This window comes from Quercus robur, chromosome 11 (assembly GCF_932294415.1).
Source record: "Quercus robur chromosome 11, dhQueRobu3.1, whole genome shotgun sequence".
NCBI classification, from domain to species: Eukaryota; Viridiplantae; Streptophyta; class Magnoliopsida; order Fagales; family Fagaceae; genus Quercus; species Quercus robur.
The window spans coordinates 1,434,815-1,446,881 of NC_065544.1; positions in this window are offsets into that span (position 1 = coordinate 1,434,815).

Consider the following 12,067-nt stretch of genomic DNA (forward strand, 5'->3'; position numbering starts at 1 on the left):
AAACATGTTTTTTTTTTTTATATATACTATAAAATATGGCCCCTTGAGGATAATTAAACTAAATAAGCGACCCAACAATTTACTACTCTTTTTTTTTTTTTTTTTTTTTTTTTTTTTGCATTAGACAGAACCGGCCAAAAACCAGTCTAATCAGTCCGGTTCCTGGTTTAGCCCATTGAACCAGTGATTTTCGGTTTTTTTGTTTTCACTTAAGTGTTTGATTGGATTGGGCTTATTGTGCGTTTGCATTTTGAGTTTCATGTTTCCTTCTTTTTTTCTCTTTTTTTTCAGCGTATATAAACAGTAACTGCACTGTTCATGTATATGAATTCACTGTACAAGAGACAAAGTACATTGTCCACGCACTGTTCATGGGACTCACAACCACTTTATTTATAAAAAAAAAATAATTTAAATAGGTTTCACGGTAATATTCACACTTTTAAAAATTATTTTTCTACAATGTTTTCAATTTTTAGTTTTCAGTTTTCAACAAAATAAGCTGTATCCAAACGGACCCTAAGTGCCCGTTTGGATTGGGCTTATTGCGCGTCTGCGTTTTGAGTTTCACGTTTCCTTTTTTTTTCTTTTTTCAACACGTATGAACAGTAACCGCATTGTTCATGCACATGGATTCACTGTACAGGAGACAAAGTACACTGTTCACGCACCGTTCACATACTGTTCATGAGACCTACATCCACTTTATGCAGAAAAAAATTAAAAAATGGGTCCCACGACACTATTCACACATTTTAAAATTATTTTGCTACAGTATTTTTAATTTTCAGTTTTCAACAAAATAATTTGTATCCAAACGAACCCTTATTTTTTAAAAAATATTTTCGTTTTTATAGAGAGAAGTAGATCGGATTCAAGTGGTTGGGCACTTGGTCTCAAAGTGGCTATCTTGGGTTTGACTAGGAGTTCCCTAGTTTAAGTCCAGGCACCAGCACTTTGAAAAAATTCCTTGGGCCAGCGATTTACCCCATTATGGACCCACCTATCGCAAACAGTGATTAGTCTCTGGTTGAAAATTTTGAGAAAATACTATGGGAAACCAAAAAAAAAGGTAGATCGGATTTAAGCCCCATTCACAATCAAACCAATTGAATAATCCATTTGGTTTTTAATACAACGAGAAAAAAAAATCTATCCAAAAATAAAAATAAAAATTCTAATCTAACTCAATCCACAAAAATCAACTCGAGGCATCGGGTTAAGTTGGGTTTTATATATTTTGTCAAGTTGGTAGGTTTGATGCACATCCTTAATTGGAAGTATAGAAAATATTTATATTTTTAACTACGGTAGAGATGATGGAAAAGTTGAAGAATAAACATATATTACTATTATGTCCTATTTTTGGATGAATAACTATTATATTTTTGTTATTAAGTGTAGAAGGGTGGAAAATTAGGCTCCTTTTGGTTGGGTGGAATTTAGGGAGGATGAGAAAAAAAAGGGAAAGAAAATGGAGAGGAAAAGAAATTAATTAGGGTGTTTGGTTGGGTCATGGGTGGATTTGTGGAAGGAAAATTGGTGAGGCTCGGGTGTTTTCTCCCCAGGCCCATCAAAATGTTTCTCCCCAAATTGGAGAGATATCTAGAAAAAAAAAAATGCATTGCTTTTTGGACCACAATGCTCTTCTGTGCAACGAAGCCAACCAAATAGAGCCTTAGGGACAATTTTCTACTTTCCTTCCCATTACTTTTTTCCTCCTCTTTTCTCTTCAATGTGGGAGGGAAAATAAAAAAAGTGGGTCCTAATTGAAAACTTCATCCATCTTGTTTTATTTTCTCTTTTTTCACTCCAACCAAACAACAAAAAATTACATTTCCCCATTCGTTTTCCTTCATGTATTTTTCATTCTTTCCCTTTTTACTCCAGCCAAACATAGTGTGAGAGAAAAAGAAAAAGGGAAGACAAATGCTTAGGTTATGTTTGGTAACAGTTTTTATTTTCTATTTTCAAAAACTTGTTTTTTGGAAATATAAAGAAAAAACAATTTTCTTGTATTTTTGAACTCAAAAACATGTTTGGTTAATTGAATTAAAAAAAAAAATGCTTTTTGAAGGGAAAAAAAAAAGGAAAATACTTAAATATGTTGTTACTAAGATTTGAACTCTAGTGCTAACTTATTAAATAGGACAAATACATTAAATCAGACGTGTGTTTTCATTGACTTTTGAAAACTAGAAACTGAAAACAGAATTTCGCATATTTTCAGTTTCCTTCACAAATTTAGTTTTGAGAACAGTTTTTGTTTTCTGTTTATTTTAGGTTGCCAAATAAATTTTTTAGTTTCAAAAATAGAAAATTGTTTTTGAAAACAAAAAATAAGGGGAAAAATTACCAAACATACCCTTAGTCGTTCCCCTTATTTGGATGTTTTAAGAATTAAGTAAAGGACAGAGGTGAGAGGAATGGTAATATAAATTGCCAATTTTTGTTTTTGTTACTATATTATGAAAACTCACCAACTAATTCGCACCACTAGTCATGCAACTCTCACATGATTTCTTTCGTCCATAAGAGCTAACGAAAAATTGTCACAAGAGTTAATTAAAGGATTAATTGAAACTTCAAGGGGTGATTTTGCAACTAACCCAAACCAAATAGGGTGTTTTTGCATTTATGCCTAAAATTAATGCATATATGTGTTTGAGTTTGAGAACTTTTTTTTTTTTTTTTTTTTGAGAACTTAATATATTACACTTAAGGAATTGTACCTAAATGCATAGGAGTGTATATGAAACAAGTATTAGTTATTCCTCATAAGGAGAGTGCATATGTGTGTAAGTGATTCAAGCTATTTAGGAGCATCTTGAGCTCGCTTTGAAATTATTTTTTATATAATTTATGTAACAAATGAGCCAAGTTCAAATGCAAATTTACGGTTTTTTTTTTTTTTTTTTTTTTTTAATTTGAGAAACACACACACACATATAGGGGAAGGGGGATGACATAAGGGAATACACTCACACGCCAACACCTTACTGATGTGGGATAACTCGACAACACTGAGTATATTTTCTTATTTGAGAAACACACACACACACATATATAGGGTATTAAAAAAACATAGATCAAATATAATAATATGCTCATTAATAAGCTCATAAGTATGAGACTTGATTTAATATACACACACACATATAAATGTTTAAAATGTACTAATAAAAACTTGAGATTGTATTATGTAAGTTTATAAAAAAAGTTCATAAGATTCCAAATTATTACTTATCATTCATTGATGATATAATAGTCTATTTTGTAGCAAAATTATATACAATTTTATTAGTTGAGGTGTACACTATTACAAGGCCGACTCAATGTATTATGAGGTATAAAGTGACAAATTTTTAGTGAGTTTTTTAAATACTAAATAAGTAAATATCAATTAAATATTATATATTTGACTTTCTATTATATATATATATATATATATATATATATATAAAACTGTAATCGTTTTTTGAGATGTAAAGTTGTTAATTAAGTTTTGGATAAAATATTATTTTGGTCCCTAAATTTTACCAAAAGTTTTTTTTTCATTCCTAAACTTTAAGAAGTTCATTTTTTGTCCCTAAACTATTGAAAAGTTCATATTTTGTCCTTAAACTATTAAAAATGTTTAATTTATGTCCTTAAACTTTACTAAAAGTTTGGTTTTCATCCTTAAACTATTGAAACTGTTCATTTTTCATCCTTATTTTTGTCTCTATACTATTCAAAAAACTCTTTACAAAGTTTTGGGATGAAAAAATAACTTTTTAAAAAGTTTAGGGACAAAAAACAAATTTTTAATAAAGTTTAGGGACTAAAATAGTATTTTACCCTTATTGATGCTCATTTTTTGAAGCCCAATAGCAGGAAGAAGCCTAACAATATGGGCAGAGAAGAGTTAGTGGATTGATAGAAAAATCATTAAGCCCGAATGGCAAGAATAATGGTTCATAGGCCCATAAAGTAAATAAATAGGCCTTGAAGAAAGCAAATGGGCCTAAAGGAGCGTAGAGAGAAAAGTAGTAAACCCATGGGTATTATGTGATGTAGTAAAGTAAGAATGGGCCACAGCAAGCCCAGAGTAATGAAGTAAAAAAGTAAGAGGTTGATGGAAAGCCCATGAGCCCTAAGGATAAAGGATAAGGTAATTAGGTTAGGGAAGCCCAAAAGAGTTAGTAAAAACTCATGAGAATGCAGAATTAGAAAATGGGCTGAGAATGCTCAAGGAAAGCAAATGGGTCAAGGATGCTTGAGAAGAAAGAAATGCGACAAATGAGCCCATAAGCAATGTAATGGGTCAAGAAAGCCCAAAGTAGTATGAGTATAAATTCAAAAACCATACTGAGTCATTGAGAGAAGAACATGCAGCAAGCCCAAAAGAGGCCCAACAAGCACGGGTCAAAAAATACCACAGCATGAATAGCAAAGTGGTATGATAGGAATGACAACAAGATTACAGAAGGAGCAAAAAATGGGCCAAAGAGAGGAAAACCCACAATCAAGTAACGCCCAACCTTTGAAAGGAGCAAACCAATAAAGAATGGAAAATTAGAAAACAGTTCACGCCATAAGAGGTCAAGGATGAGCGGCAGAATGCATAGATGAGCCTCCAGACCATGGCAAACGCATGAGTAGCAAACAAACTTTTGACATACACAGGAAGTGGAGCACGCGCAAGGCCCAGGCACTACCAACCTGTACCCAACCAATACAGGAGTGGTGGGTCATGGGTTAGAGGTAAAAGAAGGTATGGTTTTGCGGTGGGGAGAAGGGAAAGTCTATTCTGAGATTCCTACTCAAATTCTTTTAGGGGTGATATCCTGTTAGGATGACATACCACCTAAAAGAATGAAAGATGAGTTGAAACCACTAGGTACAAATCATGAGGGATAATAGGAGAGAATACCCACACTGTGGTGGATAAGAATGCCACAATGAGCAAGCAAACAAAACAGTTGTAGTGGGCCTTTTTGGTTATATCGAGCTAGGCTGCCTCCTATGGTACTGGGCCCAAATATTTTAAGTAAGGGAGTTGAGACCAGTCTAACTGCAACTCAATTTGATCTGGCTTGTGCGCAAACTATGCCTCTTTCGCCAATAGCATGCTAACGGCAGGCAAAGTTGTTTTAGATGAGTCATGGTAGACAGATTTGATAATAATAAGACAAAAGAAAGTACTTTGACTTCTTAATTAAAGTGAATAGATAATTCCTAATCAAGAAAAGATAATTACAGTTTAACAACAATTACTTTTATAAAGAAAGTAAGGGGAATAAGTGGGTAGTATATGGGTTAATGAAAAGAAGAAAGAAATCAGATTAGATCTTATCCGCAGGACCAAAACCAAAGAGAGAAAAATGTCTCTTCTCAACGTGAATAATCTCCCAGGGAAATCCTGCCGTGAAAATTAATCACTTTGAGGAAAACGGACCTGAATGGTTGGTGCACAAAAGAATTCTTTGTTTCTGGCAAAGAGTAGGACTTTGAGAAGGAGAAAGGGAATCAACCTATTGGTGTATGCCTGCCGCTCTAACTCTCTATCTTTTTCTTTCCTTCTCTTCTAATATTCCCCTTTCTTATCTTTTTTTCTTTCTTCTCTTTTTCTCAATACTTGTTTTCTATTCCCCGATTTTTCAAGTTTCTATACCGTGGTCTTGGTGTCTTGTACATGGTAAGAGCCTCTTTTTATAATGCCTACTATGACCGAGTTTTAATATTTTAGCCCTTAACCACCTTTGTCTAGTCTGGGTGTACTTGTCGACCACCACTGGTCCGTCTGTGTGCCACTCCCTATCACCAAACAAAATAAAACTATTTTGTTTGTTTGTCTGCTGTAGCACCCTTCCCTACTATGGTGTAGGTGTCTTCTCTTTCCTTATTCCTCATGGCATGCACCTAGTAGTTCCAACTCAACTTTTCTTCTTTTGGGTGGTATGTCATCCCAGCAGGATACTTCCCCTAAAAGAGACCGAGTAAGAACCTCATAATATGTTTTTTCCCTCTCCTCACTGCCAAACTATACCCTCTTACCTCTAACCCATGAACTTGCTGTGTCCTGTATTGGCTGGGTACAGGGTGGTAATGTCTGGACCTTGCGCGTGCCTCTCTTCCATGTATGTCCAAAATCTGCTTGCTGCTCATGCATTCGCCGTGGTTGGCCTGCACAATCTGCCGTCTGTTTTTTTACCATTTTTTGGTTCCCTTTTCTTTTATGGTTTACGCCACTTAGGGGCTAGACCTTGCTTCACGGTGGGCTTTGCCTTTCTTTAGCCCACCCCTTTTTCTGTTACCATCTCCTGCCATACCACTCTATCATTCCTGCTACGAAATTGTTTGCCCCAATCCTATTGGGCCTTTTTGGGTCTGCCGTTTATTCTTCTCCTAATGGCCCAGTACGGCCATTGATTCTTTTATTACATCACTGGCGGGCTCCTGTGTCCCATTTGTTTTCTCTTAGGCGTCCTTGACCCATTTGCTTTTCTTGAGTTTCCTTGGCTCTTTTCTTAACTTTGCATTCCCATGGGCTTTTACTAAGTTCTTTGGGCTTCCCTAGCCCAGTTACATTATCCCTCATCCTTGAGGCTCATAACCCCTTACTTTCTTTACTTTCATTACTTTGATTCTGTCATGACTCATTTTCACTTTTCCACATCATATACTGCCCATGGTTGTTGACACTCCATTTTGCAACCCTCATTTAACCTCACATGGAGGTAAAAGGGTAATTTCACCTTGAAAATATGTATCTTTATTTTGGTCACTAGATCATTAATCTCATTTCACCAAAATGATCTTGATGTTGTAACAATCAAATTGACTGGTCATAAGCCCTAATCGAACCATCAGATTGAAAATTATCATAAAATCAAGTTCTAAAAGCCAAGATGCACTATCACAAATTGAGTCCGACTATATGTGATTATGAATAATTGATTTCAATTGGTTATAAGTATAATCAATTTGAAAACGATGATGTGTCATAATTTGATTGGTTAGGACTACATTTTATAGTAGGGTTGCACATACCTAATTAATTAGATAGTTAAACATTAATTATTCAATTAGTAATTTGTTCAATTATCTTTTAATTAGGGTAAATTTGGAATCAATTAAGTCTGAAATGGTTGTGATTGGAGCTATTTAATGTTAATTGGGAGCTAATTTAGGACCTACTAATGTTAATTTTACTGAAATCATTTTCTAACAAATGACCTCTGCTCACCATTTCATCGATATCTCTCAGAATATTTTGAATCTGTGAATGAGGTTAATTTTTCCAGAAATTAGACATCCGGGGCTTCAATTTAAGTACAAGAACGAGACAATTTTTGATCAGAATTGAGTCAAATATGATTATTCGAAGTTGGCTCTACAAGCTCTTACAGCAGCTACGGGAAAACCGAATTTTGGCTTACTCCTCACTCTCACCAATCTTTCCATTTAATGCACTAGATTTTCCCCAAGGCTAAAATGAGGTCTAGGTTCATAATTCTTTGTCAACCCTCATTAAATGGTCTTCCATTCATATTTCGTCTACCACTACTATATAAATCTCCCCCTCCTTCATTCCAAAGCATACAAAAATCTCTCCTCTTCCCCTCTTTTGAGTTCTAGTGAAGTTGGGCAATTTTGTCATATCTTGGTCTTCTTGTCATATCTTGGTTTTCTTGAAACTCAAGGTATTGAGTGAGACTTACTCTTCCTCTCCTAACTCTTCTTTTTCTCCACCCTTAGGACCTCTACCAAGAGTCTCCTCCTCCACAATATGGATTTTGCATGAAAGTATAATCTATTTCCCTAACATATTTTTTTATGTTGTCATGATGAGAATTTAGGATTAAAACATGATAGTAACTATTTAAATTCTCTTGAATATGTTTGAATGTTCTTAAATGTTCTTATGTGTTCTTTACATGTTCTTAGTTGTTCATCACATATTCATGCATAACATTAGTTTTAATCTTAAATCCACATCAAAAATATGAAAAACATGTTTGTTTCATAATTCTTTCAAATCATTGAATCTAAGATATCACAATCCATACACATTCACTATAATTTATTTTTCAATCCAAATGAAATGTTTAATAAATTAAATTAGGATTTATCACATGCACATACTTTAAATTCAATATGCAAATTGATTGATAATATATTGGATGATGTGATATGAATGTTGGTTACCATAGTCTAGAAGACTGGTTTCACTCGGTAAGGTGGGTGCCTAACACCTTCCCACCTTATAACATAGCCTCTGAGCTTAGATCAAGGGTTAGTAGATCAAATACTTATCCATGTAATTTTCAATTTTTAGATCGTAACTAGGAAACAAAGCCATGTATTTTATCTTAAATTGTATTTAGGACCAAAGTCATGTAATTTCCTATGATCAATGTAAATTCAATTTCAAATAAATAAAATGAGGAATTTTTCAATTTTGGTTTTCTTACTTATTCCAATAATTAAATAAGTGGCGACTCCATTGTAAAACCCTTAATCTAAAGGGGAAAATATAATCAATTGAACCTCCATTCTGAGAGGCAATAACACGGCTCCACCCATTCACGTGGGTTTGGCCCAAGATCATAAAAATAGGCTGGGGGTGCGGTCTCTCACAATGGTTTGCTTTTTTTCTCTCTTTCCGGACTCCTTTAAGCCCATTTGCTTCCTCAAGACCCATTTGTTTATCTCATGGGTCTGTGATCCATTATTCTTGCCGCTTGAGTTTAATGGGTTATCTATCCATTTACCAACTCTTTTCTATCCGCGTTGCTAGGCTTCTCCTTTCCACTTGGATTTCCAAAATGGCTGTTAGGTTCTAAAGACTTAGGTTTTTTATGTATTTAGAACTCTAATATGTATTGTTGGTAAATCATGATCAAAACAATATGTTTAGTCGTATTTAAACTTGCTCAAAGTTGGTTCGTTTATGTAAAGTTGGAATAAACTGATGCAGAAACCATTTAAGCTTCTTGGCTTGGTTCGATCGATCAAAGCTTAGGCTCGATCAATCGAAAATCGGGTCAGAGACGTTTTTCTGCAGAATTTCAACTCAGCCCTAGTTTGTTTAAAACATTTAGGGTTTTCTAATTTGTCCTAAGTATAAAAGGCAAACCCTAACCACGTTTTAGTGTTGCTCATATTGCTGTTTATGTAAATCTTTTGTGAGATCTAGAAGAACTTTCCTTTACATAAATTTAAGGTTTTCAAGGAGGAGATATTATCTATACCTTGATGATCAATTCAGTTGCTGCCATTGAAGTTTAAAGAAACACAAGCAGGTATGCTTGTATCTGGTGGTGAATCCAAGAAAGAAGGAGTCCGTGGATTCGGAACTTGCACGTGGTCGTGTCAGTAAGTTCTACTGGTAGGTAGTAATAAGAAGTCGAGCATGGGGGCTTGTATGTCTTATTATATGAACTTCGATTCTTTCAAGATAGTGGATTCAGGTTTACCTTGAGGATAGTTAGGTTAAATCCTCCCCAGATTTTTACTGGTTTGGTTTCTTGGGTGATCATATCATTGTATTATTTATCTTTCTGCTGCTTTGCATGATATAATTGTTTGATTATGATAACCTAGATTTGGAATTTGGACTAAGTAGCAACTTGGCTAATTACCTAGGTTAATCAAATTGTGTTTTTAAGGGGTCTAAAAACTATCAGCCATCAACAACAGTCTTCTTTATCTGGTAATGGGGAGTGGGACAGTTAGCGCAGGTAAATGATACTAGCTGGGCAGTTGACAAACCAGTGGGTGGTCGGGAAGAACACCTTAAACTAGACAAAAATAGTTAAAGGCTAAAATGGTAAAAATCAGTTACGGTAGGCAGTATATAAAGGGTCCTTGTCGTGTACAGTAACATCATCACAATAGTAGCAACCACTAGGAAAGAATCATAGCACCACCATCACCATAACACTACACGAGTAAGCACTAAGAAAGAAAGAAAAGGAGTGGGGAAATAATCAAAGTAACAAAATGAAGAAAAAAAATAGAAGAGAAATAGAGAGTGTAGAATGGTAGGCATGCACCAATAGGCTAATCTCTTCTCTCCCTCTAAAAGCCTACCCTCTGTTGAGGATAAAGAACTCGTTTAGGCACAAGCCATTTAGGCCCGTTCTCTCAAAGTGGATAATTTCTACATCAAGATCCTCTTGTGAGGTTACCCACGTTGAGGAAGTGGTTCCCTCCTTAACCTTAGCCCCGTAACATAACTGAACACGACAAACTGATCTTTTCCTTCTTTGATTTTATCACTTATTGCTATTGTTTCTTCTCTTGTCTTTGCAATTTTACCCATAATGTGTTTCTTATTACCATATCGGTTTTTTTTTTTTTTTTCCTTCTATTTTAATTAAAGATCTTTTACTTGCTTTGCCTAACAATAACGTATTTCTTTTATCATCATTTTATTGTATTTATCTGCCATAACTCTTCTGTAGCAGCTTCGCCTGCCATGGGTATGTGACAAAAGTTTCGACAAACGGGGCATAGTTTGTGCGCAAACTAGACCAAGGTGAGTTGCAATTGAACCGGTCCTAACTCTCTTATCCAGAACACTTGGGATCAGTGCAGAAGGAGGCAATTTAGCCCAAAATCATAAAAGGCCCACCACAACCCTTCAGTTTTTGTGTTTAGATTTTATTTGCATTTCTTTTGCTAGTTAGAAAAATTTTGTCAATGAATTGACACACTCATAATAAATTTTTTTGGTGAAATGGTTGTTGAGGGTTCTTTTTAAGTTTATTGTATCTTAGACACGCGTTTTGATGTCATTAGACAATGCTTAGTCTAGATTTTTTTTAAGAAGAAGTTAGGCCTGGCGCTCTGTGGAATGGGCTCCAAAGTACCACTCTGCCGCTGCTAGTTTGTGTGCAAACACTGAGTCTAAGTCCAAGGAAAGACGCTACAAAGTGGGCTTATCCGTTGTTCTTGCCGCAGAAGGAACTTTTCTCTAGTTTTTGCCACAATACTGACTTTTTTGCTGTGCGGTAAAACTTTCTATTGTGCAATAAAATCTTCTGTTGCGTAGTAAAACTTTCTGTTGTGTAGTAAAACTTTCTACGGTGTGATAAAACTTTCTGTCGTGTAGTAAAACCTTCTGCTGTGCAGTAAAACTATCTGTTGTGCAGTAAAGCTGTCTGTTGTATAGTAAAGTTTTATGTTGTGTAGTAAAGCTTTTTGCAACGTAAATGACTACTCTTCATTTTTTTTTTAACTACAGGAATACTTTTCTACTTCCTGCACATAAACAAATCTAAAACCCAAAAAAAATACACATCAAACAAATGTTAGTTTAAGTGGGTTAGCATATTCTCAAATATATACACATACATATATGAGTATATATACTTATATGTATTCACATATACATATATAAAATATATATGGCAAAACATAAGCTACAATGTATATGTATATATATTTATGGCAGGATAATAATTAGTTCGTGTCAAAAGTAAAACACGTAATAACAAAGAAATAAAAAAGTTTCAACAGAAAATATTTAACTAGTATAATAGCTAACACGGTAAATATAATAAAAAAGGTGTTACAACAAAATAATTAGTACAACAAGTAAAGATACCACAGCAGGACAACAGATGCAGCAAACGTGATAAAAAAAAAACGTGCTACAACACAATGACTAAATACAGCAGATATAAGTTATAATGAGAGAAATCAAAAATATTTACAGTCGAAATCAAATATTGAATCTTCCCATAGAATAAGTAAACCAAGAAAAAACCCAAACCCCAACTTGAACAACCTTGTCATAGGCTTTTGCAATCAAAGTTGTGCATTTTGGAGAATAAGCATAAATGGCTATTGACTACTACTTTTGGGGTACTTCAAATAGTGGGTTTGCTAAGAGGGAGGGAAAAGATGGTCTATTGATGCATGTCCCTATTCCTGCCGTATTTTCTCTCTTCGTTTTACCACTTTCTTTCTTTCTCTCCGTTCTTTTACTCTTAGTTTCTTACTACTCTCTTGTCATGGGTTGTTCCCCATTTGGTATGTTCTTTTCTTGGGTCCTTCTCTCTAGGCGACTCTC